The sequence below is a fragment of the Rhinopithecus roxellana genome, chromosome 20 (genome assembly GCF_007565055.1).
Source record: "Rhinopithecus roxellana isolate Shanxi Qingling chromosome 20, ASM756505v1, whole genome shotgun sequence".
Lineage (NCBI taxonomy): Eukaryota > Metazoa > Chordata > Mammalia > Primates > Cercopithecidae > Rhinopithecus > Rhinopithecus roxellana.
In genome coordinates, this window is record NC_044568.1 from 8,273,708 (window position 1) to 8,289,036 (window position 15,329).

General features: G+C 47.0%; 1 pseudogene; it reads right to left on the reverse strand.

Moving 5' to 3' along the window:
- Positions 1–14,128: 14,128 nt before the first annotated feature.
- Positions 14,129–15,329, reverse strand: part of LOC104682137 — a 13,397-nt pseudogene continuing 12,196 nt past the window's right edge.

Sequence of the window (15,329 nt, forward strand, 5' to 3'; positions counted from 1 at the left end):
CCTCAGCCTCCCAAGTTGCTGGGACTACAGGCACGCACCACCACGCCCAGCTAATTTTTGTATTTTTAGTAGAGATGGAGTTTCACCGTGTTGGCTAAGGATGGTCTACGATCTCTTGACCTTGTGATCTGCCCGCTGCGGCTTCCCAAAGTGCTGGGATTACAGGTGTGAGCCACTGCGCCCGGCCTAAGGTTCTAATTCTTAAAGAAGAGTCACATGTATCAGCCAAGAATTCTAAGACCAAAAGCAGAATAAAATAAAGGTCAAGAGACTGTGAACAGCCAGCCACAGTGGCTCAGGCCTGTAATCCCAGCACTTTGGGAGGCCAAAGTGTGTGGATCACCTGAGGTCAGGAGTTTGAAATCAGCCTGTCCAACATGGTGAAACCCCATCTCTACTAAAAATACAAAAATCAGCCAGGCATGGTGACACGCACCTGTGGTCCGAACTACTCAGGAGGCTGAGACAGGGGAATCACTTGAACCCTGGAGGCAGAGGTCACAGTGAGCCAAGATCGTGCCACTGCACTCCAGCCTTAGCAATAGAGTGAGACTCCATCTCAAAAAATAAAATAAATAAAAATCAAGAGACTATGAATAATGCATCCTAACTTTCAGGAGGGCTTCATATAGGAGGTGATGGCATTTGAGCTGAGTTTTAAAAAATTGTTGGGCCAGGTGTGGTAGCTCACGCCTGTGGCTCAGCTCACACTGAAGCAGAATGGTGTGAACCCAGGAGGCAGAGCTTGCAGTGAGCCGAGATCAAGCCATTGCACTCCAGCCTGGGCTGTAACACAGCGAGACTCTGTCTCAAAAAAATAAAAAATAAAAAATTGGCCAGGGGTGGTGGCTCAAGCCTGTAATCCCAGAACTTTGGGAGACCGAGATGGGCGGATCACGAGGTCAGGAGATCGAGACCATCCTGGCTAACATGGTGAAACCCCGTCTCTACTAAAAAATACAAAAAAACTAGCCAGGCGAGGTGGTGGGCGCCTGTAGTCCCAGCTAATCAGGAGGCTGAGGCAGGAGAATGGTGTAAACCCGGGAGGTGGAGCTTGCAGTGAGCCGAGATGCGGCCACTGCACTCCAGCCTGGGTGACAGAGCGAGACTCTGTCTCAAAAAAAAAAAAAAAAAGGTTGAGTTTTCAACAGGTAGAAAATTACTTTTTTTTTTTTTTTTCGTGGGACAGTGTCTCACTCTGTTGCCCGGGGTGGAGTGCAGTGGTGCAGTCTCGGCTCACCTCAACCTCCACCTCCCATGTTCAAGTGATTCCCCTGCCTCAGCCTTCCAAGTAGCTGGGATTACAGGAGCCTGCCACCATGCCCGGCTAATTTTTTTTGTATTTTTAGTAGAGACAGGGTTTCACTATGTTGGCCAGGCTGATCTCGAACTCCTGACCTCAGTGATCTGCCTGCCTTGGCCTCCCAAAGTGCTGAGATTACAGGCGTGAGTCACCACACCTGGTCTAATAATTACTTTTAATTCTAATAGCATTAATTATATACATCATCTTAGGGAAAAGTGATGTCTTTATGCTGTTGACTTTGCTCTTTCAAGAATAAGTCTGTCATCCTGTGAATTCTGGTCTTCTTTTGCCTTCGTCAGCAGCATTTTAAAGTTTCCGTCATATGTATTTTATGCATTTCTTGTTAAATCTATTCTTAGGTCTTTCGTCTTTTGTGTTGCTGTTGTAAATGGGGTCACCCCTTCCATTACACCCTCTAAGTGGTTGGTGTTGGTGTTAATAAGGAAGCAATTGATTTCCTTTTTTTAATCTTGGACCCAGCTAACTAACTGAATTTTTTTTTTTTTTTTTTTTTTTTTTTTTGAGATGAAGTCTCACTCTGTCGCCCAGGCTGGAATGCAGTGGCTCGATCTCAGCTCACTGCAAGCTCTGCCTTCCGGGTTCACGTCATTATCCTGCCTCAGCCCCCCGAATAGCTGGGACTACAGGCGGCCGCCACCACGCCTGGCTAATTTTTCTGTATTTTTAGTAGAGACGGGGTTTCACCATGTTAGCCAGGATGGTCTCGATCTCCTGACCTTGTGATCCGCCCACCTTGGCCTCCCAAAGTGCTGGGATTACAGGCGTGAGCCACCGCGCCCGGCCCTGAATATTTTTATCATTTTTTTTGCAACAAATTCGCTTAGGTTTTCCAGGTATAAGGCTGTATCATCTGTAAATCATGTTAATTTTATCTCCTTTTTTCCATTTTCTTTTTTAGATTTTTTAAAAAATGTATAGAATAGCAACGGAGTCTTGCTCTGTTGCCCAGGCTGGTCTCAAACTTCTGACCTCAAAGAGTCCTTCCACCTCAGCCTCCCAAAGTGCTAAGATTATAGGCCTGAGCCACCACACCTAGCCACTTTTTCTATTTTCCAGAAGTGACTAAAAATAAAATGTTTCAGGCCAGGCGCAGTGGCTCACTCCTGTAATCCCAGCACTTTGGGAGGCCAGGCAGGTGGATCACCTCAGGTCTGGAGTTTGAGACCAGTTTGACCAGCGTGGAGAAACCCCGTCTCTACTGAAAATACAAAATTAGCTGAGCATGGTGGTGCATGCCTGTAATCCCAGCTACTCAGGAGGCTAAGGCAGGAGAATCGCTTGAACCCGGGAAGTGGAGGGTGCGGTGAGCTGAGATTGTGCCATTGCACTCCAGCCTGAAAAACGAGCGAAACTCCATCTCAAAAATAAATAAATAAATAAATAAAGAAAGAAAATGCTTCAGCCCTGCACATTCAGTGAGGAGAAGAGGAGAGAAAATTGCACTTACTATAGTTACATATGTCCTTCCCTTTTCTATCTCCCTTTATTGATTGATTGATTGATTGATTGATTGGTGGGTTGATTGATTGGATTGAGACAACCTCTTGCTCTGTCACCCAGGCTGGAGCACAGTGGCAAAATTATAACTCACTGCAACCTCTGGCTCCTGGGCTCAAGTGATCTTCCCACCTCAGCTTCTCAAATAGCTAGGACTACAGGCATGTGTCACCACACCCAACTAATTTTAGTATGTATAGATACTAAATTGAGACTCTGTCACCAATAAATAAATAAATACAGTTGGTAGGGATTGAAATAAAAGGTCTGCTATCCTCTAGCCAAGGGGAGGGGCATATGATCAAAACTAGGCCAGAAAAATCCTCCCTTCTGGAAATTTCTTTTTTTTTTTTTTGAGGCGGAGTCTCTCTCTGTCATCCAGGCTGGAGTGCAGTGGTGCAATCTCAGCTCACTGCAACCTCCGCCTCCAAGGTTCTAGCGAGTCTCCTCCCTCAGCCTCCCAAGTAGCTGGGATTACAGGCACGTGCCACCACGCCTGGCTAATTTTTGTATTTTTAGTAGAGATAGGGTTTCACCATGTTGGTCAGGCTGGTCTCAAACTCCTGATCTTGTGATCTGCCCACCTCAGCCTCCCAAAGTGCTGGGATTACAGGCGTGAACCACCACGCCCGGCCTGGAAATTTTAACATTGAGACAGAGATTGAAATGGTTGGATGACAGTTCCAAAACAAGTGCATGCTCTCCATGACCAGTCCTCCCTTCTAGCCTCCACAGCTACTCATTTCCAAGCTAGCTGTCGACTTTATGAGCATCCCATTTCCTTCCGAGAAATCCATTTTTGCTTGAGTTGGCCAGAATTGATGTCAGGGTAGGCTATGCTGCTATAACAGATAATCTAAAATCCCAGGAACCAGGCACAGTGGTTCACACCTGTAATCCCAGCACTTTGGGAGGCTGAGGCAGGAGGGTCACTGGAGCTCAGGATTTCGAGGCCAGCCTTGGCAACATAGCAATACCTCATCTCTACAAAAAATTTAAAAATCGGCTGCATGTGGTGGCCCACACCTATGATCCCAGCTACTCAGGAGGCTGAGATGGGAGGATCACTTGAGCCCTGGAGGTGGAGGTTTCAATGAGCCATGATCGCACCACTACACTCCAGCTGGGTGACAGAGCAAGACCCTGTCTTGGAAGCAACCAATCAATCAATAACATTTAAAAATAAAACCCCAGTAGTTTAACAAAGGAAAAGCCTATTTGTGGTTTACGTCACAGTCACAGTGGGTTGGCAGTGAGGCTCCACTCCACAGTTATTCAGAGACCCAGGCCCTTTCCATCTTGGGGCTTAACATTCCTCTAGTTCTTTGGACCTACATCAGATCTTCTCATGGAAGGGTTTTAGGAGAAAGGCCTAGAAGCAACATATATCACTTCTGCCCTCACTCCATTGACCAAAACTTACTCATATGGCCCCATCCAGCTGCAGGAGGGGCTAAGAAATAATGTAGTCTAGCCATGTGCCAGAAGAAAAAAAGAAACTAGGCTTGTCACTATTGCTTGCAAGCAACCAAAGTGTTTTTTTTTTTTTTTTTTTTTTTTTGAGACGAGTCTCACTCTGTTACCCAGGGTGGAGTGCAGTGGCGCGATTTCAGCTCATTGCAACCTCCGCCTCCCAAGTTCAAATGATTCTCCTGCCTCAGCCTCCCAGGTAGCTGGGACTACAGGTGCCCACCACCATGCCTGGCTAATTTTTGTATTTTCAGTAGAAACGGGGTTACAGCATATTGTCCAGGATGGTCTCGATCTCCTGACCTGGTGATCCACCTGCTTCGGCCCCCCAAAGTGCTGGGATTACAGGCGTGAGCCACCACTCCCAGCTGCAAAGTGTATCTTTTAAAAAATTTTTTTTCATTAAAATAAAATAGAGATAGGGTCTTGCTGTGTTGCCCGGGCTGGTCTTGAACTTCTAGCCTCCAACAATCCTTTGACCTCAGCCTCCTAAAGTGCTGGGGTTACAGGCATGAACAACCACGCCCGGCCAACCAAAGTGTTTTTGTTATTGTTATTGTTGTTGCTGTTTATTTTTTTTGAGACGGAGTCTCGCTCTGTCGCCCAGGCTGGAGTGCAGTGGTGCGATCTCAGCTCACTGCAACCTCTGCCTCCCAGGTTCAAGTGATTCTCTTGCCTCAGCATCCCAAGTAACTGGGATTACAGGCACCCGCCACCACGCCCGGCTAATTTTTGTATTTTTAGTAGAGACAGGGTTTCACCATATTGGCCAGGCTGGTCTCAAACTCCTAACCTTGTGATCCGCCTACCTCAGCCTCCCAAAGTGCTGGGATTACAGGTGGGAGCCACGACACCCAGCCAGTGTATCTTAACTTAAACACTCACCATTGTATTCATTGTATTTTCAGTCCATGGCCACATGCCTGACATAGAATGTGTACTCAATAAATATTTATTGATTGAACAAACAATTGAACGACACATCACGATGGTCTGAATGTTTGCATCCCCCCTAAATTCGTATTTTGAAATCCTAACTCCCAATGCAATGATATTAGGAGGTGCAGTCTTTGGGAGGTGACCAGGTCATGGAAGTAGAGTCCTCATGATTGGAATTAGTCCCCTTATAAAAGAAGTCCCAGAAAGCTGCCTTGCCTTTTCATCCATGTGGGGACACAGCTGGAAGGTGCCATGTAAGAACCACAGGCCCTCACCAGCCTGAACCTTCCAGCATCTTGATCTTGGACTTGCCAGTCTCCAGAGCTGTGAGCAATAAATTTCTGTTGTTTGTAAGCCACCCAGTTTATTATCTTCTTTTTTTTTTTTTTTTTGAGATGGAGTCTCGCTTCTTCGCCCAGGCTGGAGTGCAGTGGCGTGATCTCGGCTCACTGCAACCTCTGCCTCCCAGGCTCAAGCGATTCTTGTGCCTCAGCCTCCTGAGTAGCTGGGATTACAGGTGCCCATCACCAAGCTGGCTAATTTTTTGTATTTTTAGTAGAGATGGGGTTTTGTCATATTTGCCAGGCTGGTCTCGAAGTCCTGACCTCAGGTGATCCGCATGCCTCAGCCTCCCAAAGTGCTGGGATTCTAGGAGTGAGCCACCTCGCCCAGCCAGTTTATGATTTTTGTTATTGAAACCTGAATGGAATAAGGCACACGTTATGTTGTTTAATCTTCACAGCAATTCTCACAGGGCTCACAATACTTCAGTAACTTGCCGAAGGTCATTCAGCTAGTTAAGTGACAGAGCCAGGATGCAAGGCCAGCGTTTCTTCCATCATCCCATGCTGCCACCCAAAAGTCCATCAATGAGCTAAGCTCTGTGCTAAGAGCTACGTGGAAAAATTCAATCAATAAGAGCTGGCCACTGGCCTGGAGGAGTTAACTTCAAAAGAGAAAAGTTGAGGAACAGCCCAAGTTTGCCAAGATTGAAAGACCATCTCAGGACAATAACAGATGAGATGGCACGTACTTCAGTGCCAAATGCACTGCGCTGGCAAATGTGGAGAAGAGAGAGGTGCACTTTGGGCTGAACCCAATGGTCTGGGAAAGCCTCAGAGACAAGGCAGAGTACAAACATCAGGAAAAGCTACGGGCACATAAATTCTCCCAGGGAGACTTTGGGTTCAGACTCTGGTCAATCAGTGCATGGCAATGGATCTGACCGCAGGCTATTTGGGCTTTAGATCTCAGCCTAGCTGCCTGCGTACCACAGTGTTTTCATCACGGGCTAAAATTCTCGAGACTTTTTTTTTTTTAGAGAGAAAGGTAATTCCAGTTGACTTTAACAAAAGAGGGATGCACACTTGAGGCCAGGATTTCGAGACCAGCCTGGCAAACATGGGGAAACCACGTCTCTACTAAAAATAAAAAATAAAAAAATTAGCCTGGCATGGTGGCACACACCTGTAATTCCAGCTACTTGGGAGGCTGAGGCATGAGAATTGCTTGAACTTGGGAGGCAGAGGTTGCAGTGAGCCAAAATCATGCCACCACATTCCAGGCTGGGCAACAGAGTGACTCTGCCTCAAAAAAAAAAAAGGTTGGAGGATCTATTCTAATTTGCATATATTAAAAGTCTAGGTGTATGTGGCCTTCAGGCATAGCCTGATCCAGGGGTTCTACCATGTCCTAGGGACTTGGTCTCTCTGTCTCCTAGCTTTCTTTTTTTGATGCTTGTTTTTTGGTTTTTGGTTTTTGAGATGGAGTTTTGCTCTTGTTGCCCAGGCTGGAGTACAATGGCGAAGTCTCAGCCCACTGCAACCTCTGCCTCCTGAGTTGAAGTGATTCTCCTGCCTTAGCCTCCCAAGTAGCTGGAATTACAGGCACCCGCCACCATGCCTGGCTAATTTTTATATTTTTAGTTGAGACGGAATTTTATCACATTGGCCAGGCTGGTCTCAAACTCCTTTCCTCAGGTTATCTGCCTGCCTCGGCCTCCCAAACTGCTGGGATTACAGGCATGAGCCACCATGCCCACCCTCCTAGCTTTCACTTTACTCTAGGGCATACTTCCCCTAGTGATGGATCCTGGCTATTCTAGACTGTTATTCTCTCAGGATTAAGTCTAAAGGAAAGAAAGTTTCTCCTCCTGAATTGTTCTGGAAAGAGTCCTAGGACTTACTCTGGTTGACTTGGCTTGGGTCATCACTTTTTAGCTGACTAAAACCAGATCTGAAGTCCACGGGACACATGTTCCATGCACCAACCGTATCTGTACTCTGTCACCTCTCCATTTCCAGGCCCTGGTGACTTCGGCTGAGGGAGACTGTACAAGTGAGAGACTAGCAAAGGGACTTCTCAAAGAAGAGGAGCTGGCCAGGCATAGTGACTCACGCCTAAAATCCCTGCACTTTGAGAGGCCAAGGTGGGTGGATCACCTGAGATCAGGAGATCGAGACCAGCCTGGCCAATATGACGAAACCCCATCCCTACCAAAAATACAAAAATTAGCCAGGTGTGGTGGCGGGCACCTGTAATCCCAGCTACTCAGGAGGCTGAGGCAGGAGAAACACTTGAACCCGGGAGGCGGAGGTTGCAGTGAGCCAAGATGGTGCCACTTTAACTTCACTCCAGCATGAGCAACAGAGTGAGACCCCGTCTCAAAAAAAAAAAAAGAAGAAGAGGGGCCCTGAGCCTGGCTCCACGCCTTGGAGCAGTCAGGAACCTTCCCAGTGCATCATGACTGTCTTAGTCTATTCAGGCTGTTGTAACAACATATACTGGGTAATTTACCAACCACAGATATATATTGCTCACAGTTTTGGAGGCTGTGAAGTCAAGATCAAGGTACTGGCCGATTTGGTGAGGGCCTGTTCCTCATAGATGCCACCTTATTAACCTTGTTACTGTGTCCAGAAGAAGTGGCAAACAGGCTTTCTCAAACACTTTTTTTTTTTTTTTGAGACGGAGTCTCACTCTGTCGCCCAGGTTGGAGTGCAGGGGTGTGATCTCAACTCACTGCAACCTCCGCCTCCCGGGTTCAAGCGATTCTCCTGCCTTAGCCTCCCACGTAGTTGGGACTACAGGCAGCGTGCCACCACACCCAGCTAATTTTTTTGTATTTTTAGTAGAGATGGGGTTTCACCGTGTCAGCCAGAATGGTCTCGATCTCCTGACCTTGTGGTCTGCCTGCCTCAGCCTCCCAAAGTGGTGAGCCATGAGCCACAGCGCCCAGCCACTTTTTTTTTTTTTTTTTTTTTTTTTTTTTTTTTTTTTTTTTTCGGGACGGAGTTTTGCTCTTATTGCCCAGGCTGGAGTGCAATGGCACAATCTCGGCTCACCACAACCTCCGCCTCCCAGGTTCAAGCAATTCTCCTGCCTCGGCCTCCCCAGTAGCTGGGATTACAGGCATGTGCCGCCATGCTTGGCTAATTTTGTATTTTTAGTAGAGATGGGGTTTCTCCATGTTGGTCAGGCTGGCCTCGAACTCCCGACCTCAAGTGATCTGCCTGCCTCAGCCTCCCAAAGTAGTGGGATTACAGGCCTGAGCCACCATGCCCAGACTTTTTTTCTTTTTTTTTTTGAGACAGGGTCTCTGTCACCCAGGCTGAAGTGCAGTGGCACGATCTGGGCTCACTGCAGCCTCCGCCTCCTAGGCTCAAATGATTCTCCTGCCTCAGCCTCCTGAGTAGCTGGGATTACAGGTACATGCCACTACTGCCCTACTAATTTCTTGTACTTTTAGTAGAGACAGGGTTTCACCATGTTGGCCAAGTTGGTCTTGAACCCCTGACATCTAATGATCCACCCGCCTCAGCCTCCCAAAGTGCTGAGATTACAGGTGTGAGCCACACCTGGCCACACTGCAGTCTTGACCTTCCAGGCTCAGGTGATCCTCCCACCTCAGCCTCCTGAGTAGCTGGGACTATAGGCATGCACCACCACACCCCGCTAATTTTTGTATTTTTTGAAAAGAGAGGGTTTTGCTATGTTGCCCAGACTGACCTTGAACTTCTGGGCTCAAGCAATCCACTGCCTCAGCCTCCCAAAGTGCTAGGATTATAGGTATGAGCCACCACACTGGCCTAAACTTCTTTTATAAGGGCACAAATTCCATTCACTAGGGCAGAATCCTCATTACCTAATGACCTCCCAAAGGCCCCAGCCTCTCAATGCCATCACCGTAGGGGTTAGGGTTTAACATGTGAATTTTGGAGGGACACAAACATTCAGACCATAGCAATGACATATCCTGTAGAAAACTTTTAGTAGACGGGTCTGAACTTCCCTCAAACACTCAGTTTATGAGCTCTGCTGCTGAGAAAGGGGGACCAAGGCAAGGTGGTGGGTCCTAAGGTTGACAATAATTGGAGGACTATCTCCATCCTACAGCCTGTCTGAAGGATCAAGAGTTTCCACTCAGTATGCCGTGAACATTACCTTACACACCTGACTCACTCTGAAAATTAGAGCCTGGCATGGGAACCCTCAGGACAGAACTGGTGGCAGGACCTGGGTTGAGCATGATGGAAGGATGGTTAGAAACGGTCTTGCATCCATGTGGTTCAGAGTTCAAGATGGGAGGCTGAGGCAGAAGAATCGCTTGAACCCAGAAGGCAGAGGTTGCAGTGAGCCAAGATCATGCCATTGCACTCCAGCCTGAGTAACAGAGTGAGACTCTAAAAAAAAAAAATTCAAGATGCCTGTCACTCTGTCACTGTCTGGGCATAGTTTGTGACAATAAAGAGAAAAGAATTTGTGTTAATTTAATAACATATATATATTAGGAATGCTTTTAGCAGCAAGTAACAAAAGTCTAGGTGTAGGTGGCTTTCAGGCATAGCCTGATCCAGGGGCTCCTACCATGTCCCAGGAATTATGTTTACTTAAAAATGGGGTTTATTTTTCTTTCTCAATAGTAAATAAATGATACTATATAGACATAGCTGCTTATGATGCCATGACATCTGTATGATTCTTTTAGCCTTTTCCTCATGGTTGCAAGATGACTGCTGCAACTCCAGGCATTGTGTTCACGTTCTTTTTTATTTATTATATATATATTTTTTGAGATGGAGTTTTGCTCTTGTTGCCCACGCTGGAGTGCAATGGTATGATCTCAGCTCACTGTAACTTCCACCTCCTGGGTTCAAGCAATCCTCCTGCCTCAGCCTCCTGAGTAGCTGGGATTACAGTTGCGCACCACCACCCCCCCCAACCTAATTTTTTGTATTTTTAGTAGAAACAGGGTTTCACCATGTTAGCCAGTCTGATCTTGAACTCCTGACCTCAGGTGATCCACCCGCCTTGGCCTCTCAAAGTGCTGGGATTAAAGGTGTGAGCCACGGTGCCCAGCCGTGTTCACATTATAAGTAGGAAGCAGAGGGAAAAAAATGATGCCAGCCACACCTGGCCCCCTTTTTTTCAAATAAAGTCAAAGCTTTCCTGTAAACCTTGAAGAGCTTTCTGTTCCTATCTTACTGACCAGGACTGGGAAATACCACCTCCTTAAGCTTCAAGAGAGGCTGGGAAAGGGAAAATGTAGCTTTTCTAGACTCTATAGTGGCAGTAGCAAGAGACAGGGAAGTGAGGAATGCCAAATAGTGCCAACCACAGGATACTTTACTGTAAATATGGCAGGATAATATTTTCTGAGACACAGATTGATGTTTTCTTTAATTTATTGATTTTAAAAACCTTTACTATTATTATTATTATTATTATTATTATTATTATTATTAATTTGTAGAGACGGAGTCTTACTATGTTCCCCAGACTGGTCTCAAACTTCTGGGCTCAAGTGATCCTCCCACCTCAGCCTCCCGAAGTGCTGAGATGACAGGTGTGAGCCACCATGTAGCCTGATATTTTATTTTCTTCTTTCTTCCCTACTGTCAATCCAAAACCTGTCTTTGTCTCACATTCAGTAGAGAAATGGGAGAGGGTGGAAAGCAGGTAAAATCCATGAGTTTCAGGCTTTTGTATCCCAATAGCTTAAGTCCTTATTGGAGAAAGATAAAGACCAAACATAGGACTTGTCACTTTCAGATGCCCCTGGGGTAGAGAGAAAAGAGAAAGGCAGAGGGGAAGTAATGGGAAAAAAAGAGAGAGTTTGGGAAATTTTAGAGGGAGAAGCTCTGAACTCTACTTCTTGGGGGAAAAGCGATGAGACCCCAGAGAGATGCTTGAGAAAGTCCAGAGCAGATGGGACCAGGTGTGGTGGCTCATGTCTGTAATCCCAACACTTTGGGAGGCCAAGGCAGGAGGATCACTTGAGCGTAGGAGTTGGAGACCAGCCTGGGCAACATGGCGAAACCCCATCTCTACAAAAAAATACAAAGATAAGCTAGACATGGTGGTGCACACCTGTAGTCCCAGCTACTCGGGAGGCTGAGATAACAGGATTGCTGGAGTCCAGGAGGTTGAGGCTGCAGTGAGCTATGATACACCACTGCACTCCAGCTTAAGGGATAGAGCAAGATCCTGTCTCAAAAAGAAAAAAAAGAGCAGAGGGGAGAATGCTTCACACAATGCCCTAGTGTTCAGCAGGCATGAGAGTAATAGAACATTCTCTGAGCCTTGAGCATGGTCCTGAGAGGTGGAAGGAGCTGCACAGACAGAAACAAGCAGCCTGTGTAAGCTGAAAGCTAGGGGGTCGATGGCTGAGGAGTGATGTCTCAGGCACACCTGCATGGACAGAGGACTTCAGGACAGACACTCCCACCATAGTTTGGCACTTCAAAAGTTACCAAGAAACATACACATTCACATAGAAAGGTGAAAATGCCATCCTAGCTTGCAATAGAAATTATGCTGAGTGGCCAAGTATGGTGGCTCACACCTGTAATCCCAGCACTTTGGGAGGCCAAGGCAGGTGGATCACCTGAGGTCAGGAGTTTGAGACCAGCGTGGCCAACATGGTGAAACCCCATCTTTACTAAAAATATAAAAATTAGCCAGGCACAGTGGTGTGCGCCTGTAATTGCAGCTACTCAGGAGGCTGAGGTGGGAGAATAGCTTGAACCAGGGAGGCAGAGGCTGCAGTGAGCTGAAATTGCACCACTGCACTCCAGCCTGGGCAACAGAGTGAGACTCTGTCTCAAAAACAAAACAAAAAAACAAAACAAAACAAAAAAAAAACAGAAAGGGAAGGGAAGGGAGAGAAATTATGCTGACTTATGGAAAAAGTAAGAAAGTTCTTCATGCCTTCTTGAGTATGTGGTCTAAGATCATAGTCTGTGTCAGAGACCACTGGGTACCTCTCCCAGCATCCATTCTCCCCCTCCTCCTTAGGAATAAACTTTTACTTCTAGCTGGGTACATTTCCCAGCTTCCCTTGCAGCTAGGTGTCATCATGTGACTAAGCAGGGGCCAATAAGATGTAAGCAAAATGGCTCTATGGGATTTGTAGGAAGTTGCCTTAAAAGGAAGGAACATAAGCTTTGTCCCCACTTCCTTGTTGCTTGGAGTAAGGCAGTTCCAGCAGCCACGTTGGCCCAAAAGGTGACCTTGAAAATAGAAGGCAGATGAGAAAGTGGAGTGTGAGACTCTGTGTTGTGGCCATAGCATCTTGGACCACTCGCCTTCAGAAGCATTTGACATGAATAGGAAATGCACTGCATTAGTTTGTGAGGGCCACCATGACAAAAAACAGCCGGCTCTCCACATCGTCAGGTTCTGCAACCACAGATCCAACCAACCACAGTTCAAAAACATCTGAAAAAACAAAAAAAACTATAATAGGCTGGGCGCAGTGGCTCACACCTGTAATCCTAGCACTTTGGGAGGCCGAGGCTGGAGATGACCTGAGGTCAGGAGTTCGAAGCCAGCCTGGCCAACATGGTGAAACCCCATCTCTCCTAAAAATCCAAAAATTAGCAGAGTATGGTGGTGTGTGCCTGTAATCCCAGCTACTCAGGAGGCTGGGGCATGAGAATCACTTGAACCCAGATGGCGGAGGTTGCAGTGAGCTAAGATCGTCCTGCAGCACTCCTGCCTGGGCAACAGAGTGAGACTCCATCTCAAAAAAAAAAAAAAAAAAAAAAAGAACAATACTAGGCTGAGTTCAGTAGCTCACACCTGTAATCCCAGCACTTTGGGAGGCCAAGGCAGGCAAATCACTTGAGGCCAGGAGTTTGAGACCAGCTTGAGCAACAAAATGAGACCCCTATCTCTTCAGAAAAATTTATAAAAATTAGCTGGGCAGGGTAGCACACACCTGTAGTCCCAGCTACTCTGGAGGTGGAGGTGGGACGATCAATTGAACCCAGGAGTTCAAGGCTGCAGTGAGCTATGATTGCGCCACTGCACTCCAGCCTGGGCAACAGAGACAGACCCTGTCTCTAAAAAAAATGAAATACAATACAATAAAATACAATAAAAAATACATAGCATTTGCATTGTATTAAGTATTCTAAGTAACCAAGAGATGTTTTAAAGTATACTGCAGAGATTATTTTCAAATAATATACCATTTTATATGAAGACTTGAACATCTGCTGATTTTGATATGTGGGAGGTCCTGGAACCAATCCCCAGGGACACCAAGAGACAACTGTACCTCAGACTAGGAGGTTTAAACAAGAAAAGTTTATTTTCTCATAATTGTGGAGACTAGACATCCAAGAATAAAGTGTCGGCCGGGTTGGTTTCTCCTGAGGCCTCTCTTCTTGGCTTGTAGATGATCATCTTTTTAAATTGTGTTTATTTATTTATTGGCAGGGGACTTTATTGATGGTACACAAAGCGGGTCTCCCTAGGCTCCTCCCTCTTCAGGGAGTCTGCATGGAAACTGTGAGGAAGGGAGATTCTCATTGTGATGGGGGACTGAGTGTGGCAGGGATTCCCTAGCAGTGAGGGCCTCTCTCTTCCTCTCGTGCTCTTGCTAGGGCTGGTGGTCCAGGGGTCTTACTCCTTGGAGGCCATGTGGGCCATGAGGTCCACCACCCTGTTGCTGTAGCCAAATTCATTGTCATACCAGGAAACAAGCTTGACAAAATGGTCATTGAGGGCAATGCCAGCCCCAGCATCGAAGGTGGAAGAGTGGGTGTTGAGATTGAAGTCAGAGGAGACAAGCTGGTGTTCAGTGTAGCCCCAGATGCCCTTGAGGGGGCATCGGACTCCCGCTTCACCACCTTCTAGATGTTGTCGTATTTGACAGGTGTTTCCAGGTGGCAGGTGAGGTCCACAACCAACACGTTGGCAGCAGGGACATGCAAGGCCATGCAAGTGAGCTTCCCATTCAGCTCAGGAATGACCTTGCCCACAGCCTAGGCAGCAGCGGTAGAGGCAGGGATGATGTTCTGGAGAGCCCCATGGCTGTCATATCACAGTTTCCTGCAGGGGCCATCCATAGTCTTCTGGGTGGCAGTGATGGTGTGGACTGTGGTCGTGAGTCCTTCGGCAATACCAAAGTTGTCATGGATGACCTTGGCCAGGGGTGCTAAGCAGTGGTGATGCAGGAGGCATTGCTGACGATCTTGAGGCCGTTGTCATACTTCTCATGGTTCACGCCCATCACGAACATGGGGGCGTCAGCAGAGGGGGTAGAGATGATGACCCTTTTGGCTCTCCCCTGCAAGTGAGCCCCAGCCTTCTCCATGGTGGTGAGGATGCTGGTGGACTCCACAACGGACTCAGCACCAGCATTGCCACATTTGATTTTGGAGGGATCTTGCTCCTGGAAGATGATGATGGGATTTCCCCGTTCTCAGCCTTGACAGTGCCATGGAATTTGCTATGGATGGAATCATACTGGAATATGTAGACCATGTAGTTGAGGTCAATGAAGGGTTATTGATGGTGACAATATCCACTTTACCAGAGTTAAAAGCAGCCCTGGAGACCAGGCACCCAATACAACCAAATCCATTGGTTCCGACCTTCACGTTCACCAGGCTGTCACAGGGATGTGAGAGAAGATGCAGCTGTCTGTCGAATGGGAGGAGCAGAGAGCTAATTTTGTTTTTTTAAGAAACAGGCTCGGCCAGGCGTGGTGGCTCACGCCTATAATCCTAGCATTTTGGAAGAACGAGGTGGGCAGATCACCTGAGGTCAGTAGTTCAAGACCAGCTTGGCCAACATGGTGAAACCC